Source organism: Neoarius graeffei, chromosome 13 (genome assembly GCF_027579695.1).
Source record: "Neoarius graeffei isolate fNeoGra1 chromosome 13, fNeoGra1.pri, whole genome shotgun sequence".
NCBI classification, from domain to species: domain Eukaryota; kingdom Metazoa; phylum Chordata; class Actinopteri; order Siluriformes; family Ariidae; genus Neoarius; species Neoarius graeffei.
Window position 1 is genome coordinate 69,850,755 of NC_083581.1, and position 15,395 is coordinate 69,866,149.

General features: G+C 41.0%; 1 protein-coding gene across 4 annotated transcripts in view; it reads right to left on the bottom strand.

Annotated features, from left to right (window-relative positions):
* stat6 (signal transducer and activator of transcription 6, interleukin-4 induced) overlaps nt 1–15,395 on the bottom strand; it is a 231,692-nt gene that overhangs the window by 154,250 nt on the left and 62,047 nt on the right. The gene's annotated exons all lie outside the window — the stretch shown is intronic.

Genomic DNA, 15,395 nt, shown 5'->3' on the forward strand with positions numbered 1-15,395 from the left:
ACTTACTTCCACAAAGAATATTATGTTATTATATATATATATATATATATATATATATATATATATATATATATATATATATAAGTTAACTAACAGGTTACCCAGCGTTGCCGGGGTTTTGAAAATTCTGGGTTGCCCCCAGACTTCCATGTCAAATTTGATGAAGATTTGTCGAGAAATGGTGATGTTAACCCAAGACAAACAAAAATCCAAACATCTACCACCCAGGGGCCCACCAGGGACCCCCTGGGGCCCAAATATGGAATTTCTGAGTTCTGCCAAATTGTGACTATCTCCTGTACCTACATGCCAAGTTTAGTGAAGATCTGTCAAGAGTTTGTGTTGATAAATATAACATGAAAGGCATTGAGGGAGCGGGTGGATGGATGTTGTGCCCCCCAGGGACCTCCCTGTGGCCTGTACATGAATTTTGTTTATATCTGCAAAATTCCGGGTCATCCCCCGACCTACTTGCCAAATTTGGTGAAAATCCGTTGAGAAATGGCGACGTTAGCTCAAGACAAACAAACAAACTTTGCCGCTTATTATATAGATGAGTGGAATTTCTTGCCTTCATAATGCGTTTGAGATCAAACGGTAAATAGTAAATAATAAATACAGGTAGTCGTCGACTTACGACTGCGTTTGGTTACGACTGACCGGTTGTAAACCGATCTGGTCGTAAGTCGGCCTATGTTAAATGAACGTAAGTATATTGTGATGTGTAATGATATTGTAATCATCTTAAAGTCTTATTTTATCAAAATTTTCTTATTTCATTACCTTGGCTCATTATTTGGTTTAAGTCAAACACTGCGTACAGTACAATTCGTTTAATATGTGCAAAACAAAAAATACAAAATACAGGTGTGAAAAATAGAAAACATTTTAGTTTGAAACATACCAAAATACAAATGTAAAACATAGCAAAATACAAAATTTAGTGACCGCTGGCATCACTGGTGCTTGGCTGTGGGTCGTCTACGTCGTCATCAGCTGTTGCAGCACTCGGGCTGGCGGGAGCATTTGCTCGTTTCATAAACCAGGAGCTGGGGCGGAAACTGTATGACGGAGTGCGCGAGGGAGCGTGAGAGAGACTGCGCATATGCCTGGAGCTGGGGCGGAAACTGTTGTACACGGCGAGAGGCGCTGCCGGGAGCTGGGGCGGAAACTGTCGTACGCTCAGTTAGCTCAGCTGGGAAACACTTGCCAGTCATAACCAGACGGTCGTAAAGTCGATCGGTCGTAAGTCGCATAGGTCGTAAGTCGACGACTACCTGTATACAGTAAATAGCTCCATTCCACAATTGTAGTAATCCATATTATGTCAAGAGAAACTCAACTAAGTAAAGTAAAGAGAAAGGTGTGTCCCAAATCCCAAATTTGACTGGTACTACGTTATATATATATATATATATATATATAGGGTGCAATTTGTCAAAAAAACAGAAGGGGGGATGTTATTTTTTTTTAAATCATGAAAGGTCACAAAATTAAGGTAACAATAGGCTAACAGCTCAATAACATCCGATGATATCAAATGAATAACACTAAATTAAAACGAACACTAAACCAGAGATAGTACAGTAAATTCATCTTCCTATCTCTCTGACTAAATACACGAACACTAACACAACAAAGTTCGCATTGCTTGTCACGTTGCTGTGATGTTTCTCTCCCTCCGGATTAAATGGACAGTGACTCGAAAATCACTAAAATACATGAATACTAAATGAACAGTTTGCTCTGATGGCGCAGTTCACATTGTGCGCAGCTTTCCGATTTAAACTGTTTTTTTCTCATCCTTATACTTCCTGTTTCATGGACTGTAACGGATTTGCTTATTTAGTAATTTTAATACAGAATTTACTTTGAAATTATAATCAGACACTCCAACGCCCCCCCTAAAAAAAAAAAAAAAAATCGGCCGTGAAAAAGGCGGCATCCGCCAAAAGGCACGCTGTTTGCATCCCTGCAGATACATTGATACATTGTAGATAATAACAATATCTTTGCGTTCTATGAGAACGCAAAGATATTGTTATTATCTACAATGTATCTATTTGCTGGGGACGTTCGTGAACATCAAAGCTGCCACTTCGGGTCATTTTGAAAGTGAGTGCAATGTAGACCATAGAAAACTGTGTCACAACATGCCTGTCATGTCAACTTTTTTTTTGGTTTGTTTGTTTTATTGACGGGGTTGTCCCCGAGGATTTTTTTTCAGCAGAGATAAAAACCAGAGGGGGGGATGATACCCCCCCAGCAAATCGCACCCAGTATATATATATATATATATATATATATATACACACACACAGTAGTGTGCAAAAGTCTTAGGCACGTGTAAAGAAATGCTGTTGCCCAAAAATGGCTTAAAAATCTCATTATCTGTAGCCACTTTATCCTTCTACAGGGTCGCAGGAGCCTATCCCAGCTGACTACAGGCGAAAGGCAGGGTACACCCTGGACAAGTCACCAGGTCATCACAGGGCTGACACAGACAACCATTCACACTCACAGTCAATTTAGAGTCACCAGTTAACCTAACCTGCATGTCTTTGGACTGTGGGGGAAACCAGAGCACCTGGAGGAAACCCACACGGACAGAACATGCAAACTCCACACAGAAAGGCCCTCGCCGGCCCTGGGGCTCGAACCCAGGACCTTCTTGCTGTGAGGCGACAGCGCTAACCACTACACCACCGTGCCGCCTGGCTTAAAAATAATGCACTGAAATGTTTCAACATGAAAAAATCCTATAAACAATAATCAGTAAGCCATAGTAAATGAAATAAAGTCAGTATTTGATGTGAGATGCAAAGTCCTTTGCTTTTTTTTTTAAATAGCATTCTCAAGTACAATCAGTGCAGTTTTATAAGGAAATGAGCATAACCACATGTCTTTGGGGGAAACCAGAGCAGACACAAGGAGAACATGCAAACTCCACACAGAAAAGCCCCCATCTGCCACTGGGCTCAAACCCAGAACCTTCTTGCTGTGAGGCAACAGTGCTAACCACTGCACCACCACACTCACTTCTTAATTTTGCACCAAAACCCAGCAGCCTTTATTATGTTTTCTTTTTTAATCTGAAAAGTGCTCTCTTCTGTAATATGCTGGCCAGAGACAAACAATTTTTCTGGAACATTTAATTTTGTGCTGGAAAACCCCCCTGAACGTTTGGAACTCTAAAATGTTTTTGTGTTGTTGACTCGATAATGTAGAAGTCATAAAATAGAAATCTGTAACAAAGTTTGTATGGAAAAAAAGGGTGCCAAAGAGTTTTGCAGAGTACTGTATATTTACTGTATTTATATACAGCACACACACATATATGCTTTCACTGTAGTTTAATTATTTATTCTTTACTGTTTGATTATCTCAAGTGCATTAAAGAAAGAGAGAGAGAGAAAATATTACACGGTTGTGCAACAACATACATACACGCAAATTGTTTCAAAACAATAAACATCAACTCTCAACATTCTCTTTTGCTCATTTTTGATCCTTTCAGGTTCATTTTGGGGGTAAAAATTATTACGCAATGGCCCGTGTGTCTCACCAGTACTGGATAAATTACAGATTGCTGTTACTGCCTGTGTGCTGCTAATACTCTCTACTACATATTTTTCAAAAATAGCAAGAGGATGCCAGCAAAGCAGTATGACACAACAGCTGAAAGAATGAGCGGGATTTTCCATATGTTGCAATAATACAGAATTTGCATAACACATGATTTATTTACACATACAATTGTGGTCAGATGGTTACATGCAGTGACATGAATGTCATCTTGGATATGAATGTCATGGCAATATTTGGGCTTTCAGTCATTTCTTTGAACTGTTCTTTTTCAGTGGCAGAATGATTGTACAGAATACATCTTTAATTAAAAAAAAAACAGAATTTGGTGCACAAGTTTTAATTTTCTTTGGGTTTTCTGAAATCAACACAGGGTCAAAATTATACATACAAGGTCAAAAATTTACATACGCTCACTTAGATTATTAATTCAGAGGTGCTGAAACTTCCAAAATGTCTCTTGTCTTGCCAAGACCGAGGTCTCTTAACTTCCTGTTAGTGATCATGATTGACTACAGCTGGTAGCTTCTCTGTGCCTTCATAAAACGGGTTTGTTTACAGCACTCATTGGATTGACCAACACACAGTAAAATGGGAAAGTCCAAGGAGCTCAGTGCAGATCTTAGAAAGAGGATCGTAGATATATACAACTCCAGAATGTCTCTTGGAGCCATTTCTAAACAACTGCAAATTCCAAGATCAGTTCAAACAATTGTATCCAAGTTATTGTGAGGTGTAGTCACTTTGCCAAGCCACTTTGCTTCAAGAAAACCCAAACTGTCACCCTCAGCTGAAAGGAAATTGGTTTGGATGATCAGGAACAAACTGGGAACTACCATGGCACAGCCCTGCCATGAACTGGAAGCTGATGGATCACTGTCTACAGTTCAAATCACCATGCACTAAGAGGCTGCTATAAGAAATAACCCCCTGCTCCAAAATTGACATCTTCAAGTTTAACTAAAGTTTGAAGCTGACCACACGGACAAAGAAAAGGCCTTCTGGAGGAAAGCTGTATGGTCAGATGAGACAAAGACTGAGTTGTTTGGCCATAATGACCACCATGTACAGAGGGACACTGTACCAGCTGGTAGTGGTGGTAGGATCATCATGCTCTGGGCCTGTTTTGCTGCCAGTGGAACTGGTTCATTGCACAAAGTGGATGGAATAATGAAGAAGGAGGACTCCCTCAGAATTCTTCAGCATAAACCATCAGAAACTTGAACACGACTTGGGACTTACAACAGGACAATGAACCCAAACACGCATCAGAGCTGGTTGTGGAGGATAAAGCAGGCTAATATTAAGCTTAAAACAAGTCCTGACTTCAACCCTATTGAAAATATATGGACCGTGCTTATAAGTCAAGTTCATGCCAAGAAAAAAATAATAATTTAAATGAACTCTACCAATTCTACCATGAAGAGCCGTGAAATATCCAACCAGAATTTTGCCAGAAGCTTGTTCATGGTAAACAAAAATGTTTGGTCACGGTGAATCTTGAGAAGAGACATTTTACCCAAATACAGGGTTAGTCAAAATTATCTTAACACTAAGGGATTATTTTTATTATTATTATTCTTTAAATGGTACCGTTGCTCGCTGGTTTTTGTGTGTTGAACACGATGGCGAACAGGTTGAGACTGTCCTGTAAATCCTCTTACACATATGATGTATGTTTTGTGAATAAATGGTTTCTACCATTTAAGTGTTAACATAATTTTGACTAACCCTGTATTAGGTGTGCTGTCTGTTTATTTTTGACCCTGTTAGCACGGTCGCCTCACAGCAAGAAGGTTCCAGCTTCGAACCCAGCAGCCGGCAAGGGCCTTTCTGTGTGGAGTTTGCATGTTCTCCCCGTGTCTGTGTGGGTTTCCTCCGGGTGCTCCGGTTTCCCCCACAATCCAAAGACGCGTGATTAGGTTGACGTGGGGCGGCCTTGGGCTGAGGTGCCCTTGAGCAAGGTACCGAACCCCTGACTGCTCCCCGGGCGCTCTGGTGTGGCTGCCCACTGCTCTGTGTGTGTGTGTGTGTGTGTGTGTGTGTGTGTGTGTGTGTGTGTGTGTGTGTGTGTGTGTTCACTGCTTCAGATGGGTTAAATGCAGAGGATGAATTTCACTGTGCTTGAAGTGTGCATGTGACGAATAAAGGTTTCTTCTTCTTCTTTCTTCTGTATGTATAATTTTGACCCTGTGTTGATTTCAGAAAACCCAAAGAAAATTAAAACTTGTGCACCAAATTCTGTTTTTTTTATTAAAGCTGTATGCTGTACAATCATTCTGCTACAGTAAAAGAATAGTTCAGAGAAATTACTGAAAGCCCAAATATTGCCATGACATTCATATCCAAGATGACATTCATGTCACTGTATGTAAACTTCTGACCACAACTGTATGCTGATCCCATTTTTATTATATCTTTAATGAAAACAGAATACAGAACCAGGATACGCATTTTATCCAAAGAATAAATAATTGCATTAATAAACTTTGTTTGGTGAAACAGACAGGTTTAAAAAAGAAAATCTGACAAAAAATATTTATAAGATTATTTCCATTTTTTTGGACAAATTATATAATTTCAAATTGCCAAGATAAACAGTATCTGAATAAAAAAAATAAACACTTCCCTGTTTTCCTTTTTCCATTTTGAAAGGAAAACTGAATTAAAGCAGCCTACACGGAACAGGTACCCTAGCTCATTGTTTTGTTCTTCTGCGTAGCTGCTGTCATCAATTCAGGAACAATGTTGTTCAGCCTGTATTTCTGAACAGAAAAGCACAACACTGGCAAAGCAGTACCTGACTACATTGCGTGTTTCTTTTGAGGAAATAAATCAGAAACATCAAGTCACCTGAAAACTTCCCCTGCCAACATAAACATAACACATAATCCGAGGCCAACTGCCAATTGTGTGGTGTGGTCCAGCGAGAACAACCTCATCGTGGACTTCAGGAGGGGGGTGGTTCTCCACTGTAGTTGCAAATTGGTGTCACCTCACTTAACAAGTATTCTGAGACCAGGCCTTTAAATAAAATCAGGGTGTCTGTGTTCATATGCCTTCCTATTGATTATAAAATTTAATTGATATTAAATTTTATCCACTCAAATATAATAGTGTTGGTAGAATTTTTCATTGGAAGTACCCAAGGGGGTCCAAAATGCGTGTCTCATACATCCCAGAAGGAAAATAAACCCTTGCTGAAAAATATTTATTGGTGTTATCAGGGGCGCCGCTAGAAATCTTGGGCCCTATCGAAGATTACAATTTAGGGCCCCCCCGTAAAATTTTCAAGCGCAAGCAACTGAATTTGAAGTCTGTTTTTGGCTGGCACTTCTACTTTACTATGCATGTGATCAGCTGCCGAGCAAGTTTAGGTGATGCAATTATTTGGTATATGAACATTTTAAATGCAGAACTGTCAGAATTAGACTGAATAGACCAGGGGTCACCAAACTACAGCCCGCCACCCCCCTTTGACCGGCCCCCCAGCCCCCCACCACTTGAACCAGCCCTATGAGACAATCCCCAAAAGTGGTCATGGCGTATTTTTTTAAAGTGCTTTTTGGCAAATAACATGTCTGCATCTTGTATTTTGTTGATTTTATCAATTCAAATTGATATTTAGTTATAAAATGAGCTATTCATATTTTCCGAATTTTCGTCATATGCTCGCGATCAAGCAGTGACAGGCAGCGCACGCGCAGAGAACTGTTAGTGTTCTGGACAGCAAAATGGCGAGCGGTCAGCGAAAAGTCGACAGAGAGTTCAGAGTTTTTAAAGAACAGTGGACCACTGATTATTTTTTCATTCAGTGTAAGGACCGTGCAGTTTGTCTTGTGTGTACAGAAAGTGTCGGTTTTCAAAGAATACAATCTGCGTCGTCACTATGAAACCCGCCACAAAGAGTATGCTAGTTTGCGAGGGCAAACAAGAGAAGACAGGATTCGGAGGATGAAATGCGGACTGGCTGCACAACAGAATGTATTCCTTCGCCAAACCCAGATCAACCAGGCTGCTGTCCGAGCTAGCTATAAGGTAGCTCACCTACTAGCTACCCATGGAAAGCCGTTTACTGATGGGGACTTTGTTAAAGTATGCATGCTTGCTGTGGCCGAGGAGGTGTGTCCCGACAAGAAGGATGCGCTCAATGCGGTGAGTCTCTCCGCACCTACTATGACCAGGCGAACCAAAGATTTGGGGGGCAACGTGTATGACCAGCTGAATGAGAAAGCGTCAGAATTCAAGTTTTTTGCTTTGGCCATGGATGAGAGCAATGACGTGCAGGACACAGCACAACTGCTGTGATCTATTGCTCATATTATAATTTCACTGTTTTTTTAAGTGTATTTATTTTATAGGCCTATTTATTTGACCTTTATTAAGTGCTGCACACAATTATTATTAATAATATCAACAGGCCTACCTACAATTTATAATTTTCCACTCACCTTTGCCAGTGTCAATCACCTCAACTAGGCAGATGTTTCTTACCTTGACAGCTTTGATGTTATTTTTATTAGAAAATAAATAAATGGAATATCAGTGGTATTTCAAATTAAAACAAAGTGTGAAGACTTGATTACTACTTTTGCAAACCACTAGTAAAGATAAACAAATATGTGCCAGGAATCAAGTGTTGATATAGTAGTGGGGATATAGTAGTGGGGATGGCTGTGCCAGGCTAGTAATCTCTACTACACAGTGAGGCCTGCTGGTGGTCATATTTGTCTGGGTCATACAATTCTATGTTATATAGCTGACTCGACCCCGGCCCCCCATCACAGTCAGGAACGACAATGTGGCCCCCAGAGAAAAAAAGTTTGGTGACCCCTGGAATAGACTGTTGCCGGTTTAACAGCATCAATTCTTGCACTCCAGCAAGTGTCAGACAAGCTGTAGAGAGAGCAGCCGGTAGTTTCTTTGTATATGGCCCATCGTTCTGGACTGGCACTTACAAATTTGTAAAGACAATTGATGAAGCCAAAAAAAAGCTGACACTTCCTCACTTGATCCTGCAGCGTGTACCCCAGCGAGATTTAACACATGAACATTTTGATTGAATGAACTCCATACCAAGTTACCTAAGAATAGTTGCTCATAAAAAAAAGAAATGTCTTTTCATTTTATTGCAAGTCTTAATAGCCTAATGCTGCTTACTGTAGCCTAGCAATTAAAATAGTTTTTAACCCTAAATCCTTTATTCATGGATTGTATTGCTCACCTCCCTCTCCTAGGATTTGGGTTGAGGGCTGGGGTCCTATTCCTGAGGCTGAATCTGTGGATGTTGAGGGCACCTCATTACAGGGATGAGAATGAGAAATTGTATTTTCAGCTGAAAATTTAATCGGGGGTCTGGGGGCCATCGGCCCCCAGCCAGGTCCAGGGCGGAGCCTGGTCGGGGGTCCAGGGGGCCGAAGGCCCCCGGAAGCTAATGAGTTTTATACATTTTAGACCACTAGAAATGGTCTCAGATTGCTCAGTTGAATAATATTTTCAGTCCAAAGAAGCTTGAGTTTTGGACACTAATAAACAAAAATAGTCTCAATAATGCTCAGCTAAAAAGAATTTTTAACTTCATGCTAGAATGAAAGGAATGATGAATATAAATTAAACACAAAGACAGAATATTTGACATAATCCTGTAAATGTTTCAGTTACTTTATTAAAGAATGCAGTTACCTTTTTTGCAGTGAACTTGTCTCAACAGAAACACAATTTCCCTGTTGAACAGTTCTCTCAGCTCCCAAAGTCACAATCACATATAACTAGCAACACTACTCTAAGTTTTCAACATATTTACAAAGTACTTGTTCTTTTTCTAGGAATGCTTCATTGCAGAGATGTTTTTTTCCTTTTAGCAGCTAATCTGAATAAGCGATTCGTTTTCTTTTGTGATAATTTTCACCATTTTGAAGCTCTTATTCGCTGTTACATCCTCAATCTCCGGCCTCGTGGAGCGCCGTGTTGAATGAGTAAGAAAGCGAAATGCGAAGAACCAATCAGAACGAAGCTTACATGTGACATTTTGGCCTTTCCTATCTATGCTCGTTTACCATTCGTCAAATCGCGATATTTCTCTCTCAACGGCCAATCAAATACAGTGTACGTTCTGAACTGCCGATGTAAACAGAGCCTTGTTCCCGATGGTTGACCGGGTCAACACATACCTAACCCCCCCTAAATATTTTCTCCTCGGATTTAGACGATTCACAAAAATGACCCCTGGGTTGATAAAATCCGCGGAATTCCGCGGATCCGCGGAAAATTCCCATCCCTGTCATTAGTTTTGAAACCAGTTATTAGCCCCAGTATCATGTAGGCTAGCCGAATATTTTACCTCACGTGTTAGCCCAGTAAGCTAGTTTACTGCACAAGTTTAGCTAGTTCTGTGCAGAACTTCTACATTACATTCATCTGCTCTTCCATGGCAATAAACGTGAAGTATTTAAATAAAATGACACGGCACTGCTTATTGAAAAGTGTTGTCTTGATATTCCAACTCGGTTAAAATGAAATCTGCTAGCCTATCATTAGCTAGCATGCTGTAATGGCATCGAGTGTCAGTGAATAATAGGCGAGCTTTCTCTGGGAAAAACTAAGTCACCAATTGTCGACCCTTTTTCTCCCTTTCAGCTTTCTGCTGCTTCTCCTTCTGTTTTTGATATCCAGACTTCATAATTTATCTCACCACCAGCACTCCTGCTCCTGCTTAGCAACTTCTAGAATGTTCAGCTCTGTTGCGCGCGGAAAGAAGCCGACAACTGATCTGAGCGGCGCTAATAGCCGCGCTGTGCGCACACGGAGCTACACAGTTCACTGTCCCCGCCCACAATCAGACTGTACCATTACTAAAAAGGGAGGAGGGGTGAAATGACAATATCATAAATAATTCAAGGAAAATGTGATAGCAAATCATAACCATGTATAATTTGCATATTTTAACAGATTAAATGAAATATTTTATTTCAAAAACTTACACAAGGCAATACTATTAAAATAATATTAATATCCCTCACAGGGCCCCCTGTCAGTGCCAGGCCCTTAGAATCGTCCTAACTTTCCCCCCCTAGCGGCGCCCCTGGGTGTTATTATTTTGTGTCACCCATTTAAATATGATCAATATTGTCCATGCAGCATGAAGAAAAGCACATTTTGAAAATATTTCCAATACTAGTCAGAAATTTTCCCGCCGAGAAATTGATTTTTGGTGTCCTAAGTAATTAAGGCCCACTTTACACGGGGACGGTATAAAACAAAAACGCAAAAGTGCGTTTTCGTTCTCACTTTTTTCCGTGTCTACACGACCGTTTTCAAGGAGGAAATCTGCGTCTATACGGTGACGCATAAATGTCTCCGCTATGTCTGCACGCATGCGCAACATCTTCCGTCTTGTCTGATCTGCACATCTGCGCCGCTGTTCTGTCAAGTTATCCTACCAAGCCTACTACACATGCGCGAAATCCAGGAGGGTAGGAAAATTTAACAGTAGTTTTGTCCCACCGATCAGCTGGGCTGATAGAAAATCGGTGAGAATTTCACGCATTTGCCGATTTTTATGTTTTGTGCGTATTGGTCGAGTCTTTGGCCGAGTCAAATAATTTGTAATGACTTGTTTTAAATAATAAAACGGTCTGTATGAGAACTTGCTAGGATAACTTTACAGAACACCGGTCCGGCTGAGGTACTGTAGTGCTCGAGGGAGGAGCAGGAGCAAACCGAAACTCTTTTAATCTGCCTTTATTAAGTAACACTCACTCTTGTTTCGGTGAAGAAGAGAAAAGGCAGTGTCCATCTCAGCAAAATAAACCCGTTCGGCTGCTAGTTTTGTTTTCAGTCTCGGGTTTATGGTTTCACGAGCGGCTTGAATAGGCGGCGCGTGCGTGCGTGCGTGTGTGTGTAACTTGGCGACACCAAACTGAGGAGCTCCAGCCGGGCGGGTGAGCAGGAAAACACATCTACTGCATTAAAACACAGAGCAGCTTGAAGGTCCGTTGGATCGATGTAATCAGACATGCTCTTACTTTTTTACTTACGTTCTTACTTCCCGGGCTGGCATGTGCAGTATATGACATATGTATGACGTAAACGCGTACCCGACGTGAGCAGATCCGAGCCAAGTTTCGTGTATTGGGTAGTTTAGACGGATATGCAACGGGGGCCGTTTTTAACTTATCCACTTTGGAAGGCGTTTTCAATTTTATCCGTTTTTCAGCCTCGGAAACGCCGTCCCCGTGTAAACGAAAGGCACTTCTGAAAAAATATTTAGTCGTTTTTACCCGACAGCGTCCTCGTGTAAACGGGCCCTAAGTCAGTACACTAACAGTACTAACTACTAGAGACACCTGGGGAAAATGGACAGAACTATTCTAATGAGATGACTGCAGTGCATTGTGGGAATCCCACAAGTTCAAGGGAGGGAAACATTGAATTTCATATTGTGGTAGTTTTCCAGCATTGTTCAGGTTTGTATGGCAATTTTTAACAGAATTTATAATAGCAGTCAATACACTAACACTTCTAGAATGATGTAGGCCCAGCTTTGTCATGAAAACATGTTTGTGCCATGAATGTGAGTTAGAAGACCTTTCAACTAGACTACAATGCACAGGGATCATATACACATCTGCACCCTGGTGACCAGATGATGAACTATTTGTCCATACACTAACAGTCCATACACTAACACCGGGGTCTGTTTGTGTACTGACTATTGTGTTAGTGTATTGACCAATTTGATAGGATGACAGTTTGATGTCTCTCGATCCCTTTAGTTAACCTACTAGTATATAGGCCTATACCTAGTACATGTATCCTACCAGGATATCTTTAAAGGTTTTCTGATTAGGCCTAGTCAATTTTAAGTCAGTGTCTGTGTCCTGACTTAAAAATTTGAATTTGCCCCCCCCCGTACTCACCTTTTACAAACTGTTAATTTTACTTCCAGCTTCCCCTACTTACTACCTGGTTGAATGATTGATCTTTACTGTTCTGCTCAAATAATCAACTTCGTTGTCTTATTTTTGAACGTCAGTACACAAACATGCTGTCAGTACACAAACGCTGCACCATTTTAATACATATATTTATTGTTCTATTGTGACAAATATACATTGTCAAATAGAATTATTTATAATAAGGCCCAGATTTGTAATTGGGGTCAATTACATTTTGATTTTGGTCAGAGATTATGGATTTATTAGGCATTTCAGAGACCTGTTTGTGTACTGACAGAGACAAGGGCAACCTTGACCTTGAAATGACTTTGACCTTGAATTTTGCCATATCGAGCAATAAGAAGATACTTTGATAAAACTCCAAAATTGGCTACCAGAATTCTGCCTTATGAACTTATCAGTTTGCTCAAGGTCCATATCCCAATTTGCAACTATAGAGATCTTGCAGTCACGTGACCGGAAAGTACACAACCGCCATCTTGTCGGTAAAAAACACCGCTGAATACTGCTGCACTCGTGTACAGAATGGATCAATTTCAACCGACGGACTACACGGCTCATTTTTCTAATGAACAGATAACTAGATATATGTCTAAAATAAACGATCTACAGATTTGTGACCCTTATGGCTTACCAGACGGAGTTTTCACGACCGGATTTTGAACTGCCAGCGGAATACCCGGACGTGTATAATTACCTCATTAACTTTCCCTCGCTGTTGTGAAGCTGCGTGCTTATAAATCTCTGGACAGTTATCTCTACAGAAATTCAGGATTTGTCAGCGACTCAGATGTGGCATCTTGTAAACAAGAATCCTCATTGGATGGGTAAGTCACTTAAGTATTGAGTACAGCACTGACCAGCCGATTATAGAATAGAATAAGGTAATTCCAGCTGTAATTCCAGCTCGTCCGTGTTGTTTACATGGATCTGGCATTGGAGAGGTAGAGGCGGCAGTGGAGATTTGAGTGGCTGTTTTCTGAGCTTAGTCAACAGGCCGGCTCTGCAGCCTCGCTTTTGCTTCCGCTCCCGGCACCGCCTCCTTCGCTTTGCTTCCGATAACAATCCACGGAGACCCCGCTGGTCTCGCTATCTCGTCCGGAATGTTTTTTTTTTTTTTCTCGTCCGGAATGTTGTGCATGCGATGGAAATCGCTACAAACCGTCATTTTCTGCTGGAAACCAATGTCCAGTAAGTCCATACGGTTGTAGTGGATATTGAAGTCCGGTACAGACGAACAACACGCAAAAATACACACAAAAAACATAAAAAACATGCACAGGTAGGGAGAGCTTGTAGCCGCAGCCGTTGTAGTAGAATTGTATATAGTAGGGTTTTTCAGAAGAAAAGGTAGAAGTAAAAGCAGAAGTAGACCCAGAAGTTGAAGTAGAAGGCGGAATATGGCGTTTGACCGACAAGATGGCGTCTGTCACAATCTGGATCGGCTGTGACGTCACATGCAAGTGCTCCATAGTGGAGAACCACCCAGGAATGCTGACATGCACACACCCATCCACATCAACGATGCAGCAGTGGAGCGTGTGACCAGCTTCAAATTCCTGGGGATCCACATCTCGCAGGACCTCACCTGGACAACCAACTGCTCCAACTTGATCAAGAAGGCTCACCAGCGTCTCTTTTTCTTGAGGACTCTGAAGAAAAAACACCTCTCTTCAGACATCCTGGTGAACTTCTACTGTTGTACCATCGAGAGCATCCTAACCAACTGTATTACAGTGAGGTATGGGAACTGCTCTGTCTCGGACCGGAAGGCACTGCAGAGGGTGGTGAAGATCACCCAGCGTGTCGTGAGAGCCTCGCTTCCTCCTATTGAGGATATTTACAGGAAGCGATGTCTCAGGAGAGCCATAAACATCATCAAAGACTCCTGCCATCCAGCACACAAACTGTTCACTCTCCTGCCCTCTGGAAGGCGCTACAGGAGCCTTCAGACCAAAACCACCAAGTTTTTTCCTTCAGCTGTCTCACTGCTGAACTCCACCCCCCACAGTCCCTCCCTCCACACACACACTCATCAACAACCCCCCCAACAAACTGAATTGACTTGAACAGACTTCACTGCACTAGGGCAATTCCATGTAAATGTCAACCTCACCATGCAAGAATAAAGCAACATGTAATACATCAAAACCACTCCCAGAGATATCACCTAGGCCTGTATTTTACAGATGTGAATAAGTTGAACCAATTTGTCACAAGAATTGTTCCCTTCGCCTTAATATGTCAGTCTTTCTTTCTTATAATGTAAAACCCAAGCTAAAATCAACTTTGATCATGTACAATTCTATATTATTGCCACAAGCCACAGAAATGTATGCTAAAATCCACAAAACAGCAAAACAATAGCCATCCTAAATAATATTTAAGAACTTTGATAGTTTTAGCTGATATTTAGAGAGTTTTTCAAAGGGTTATGGTGGTTAAATTGCTGATTTTCTAAACGTATGCCATGTCTATTTCAGACGCGTCACATCCATAACGGAATTTCGTCACATCCATAACGCTGACTTTTCCTTCCGAAACTCTGCATGAAATACAAAATATTTTAAACAAAGATTTTTTAATATTCACCTTGGACCCCTCTATCAAACGGATATCTCCATTTCGACATTAGGTTTACAATTTCACAGAGTTTGATAAAAATGTACAGTCACCCAAGAAAAGTGATACTTTTTCTGTCACATCCATAACGCATCTTTTATTGGCGTTTTCTGGCATGCCCTAGATGTACTATGGGAATTGTTCTTGTTCTATCACTTCTCCAGTATGGTACAGCCTTAAAATATGCAACACCTGTTTAAATACTGGGAGACAATAAAACATGCACTGGGT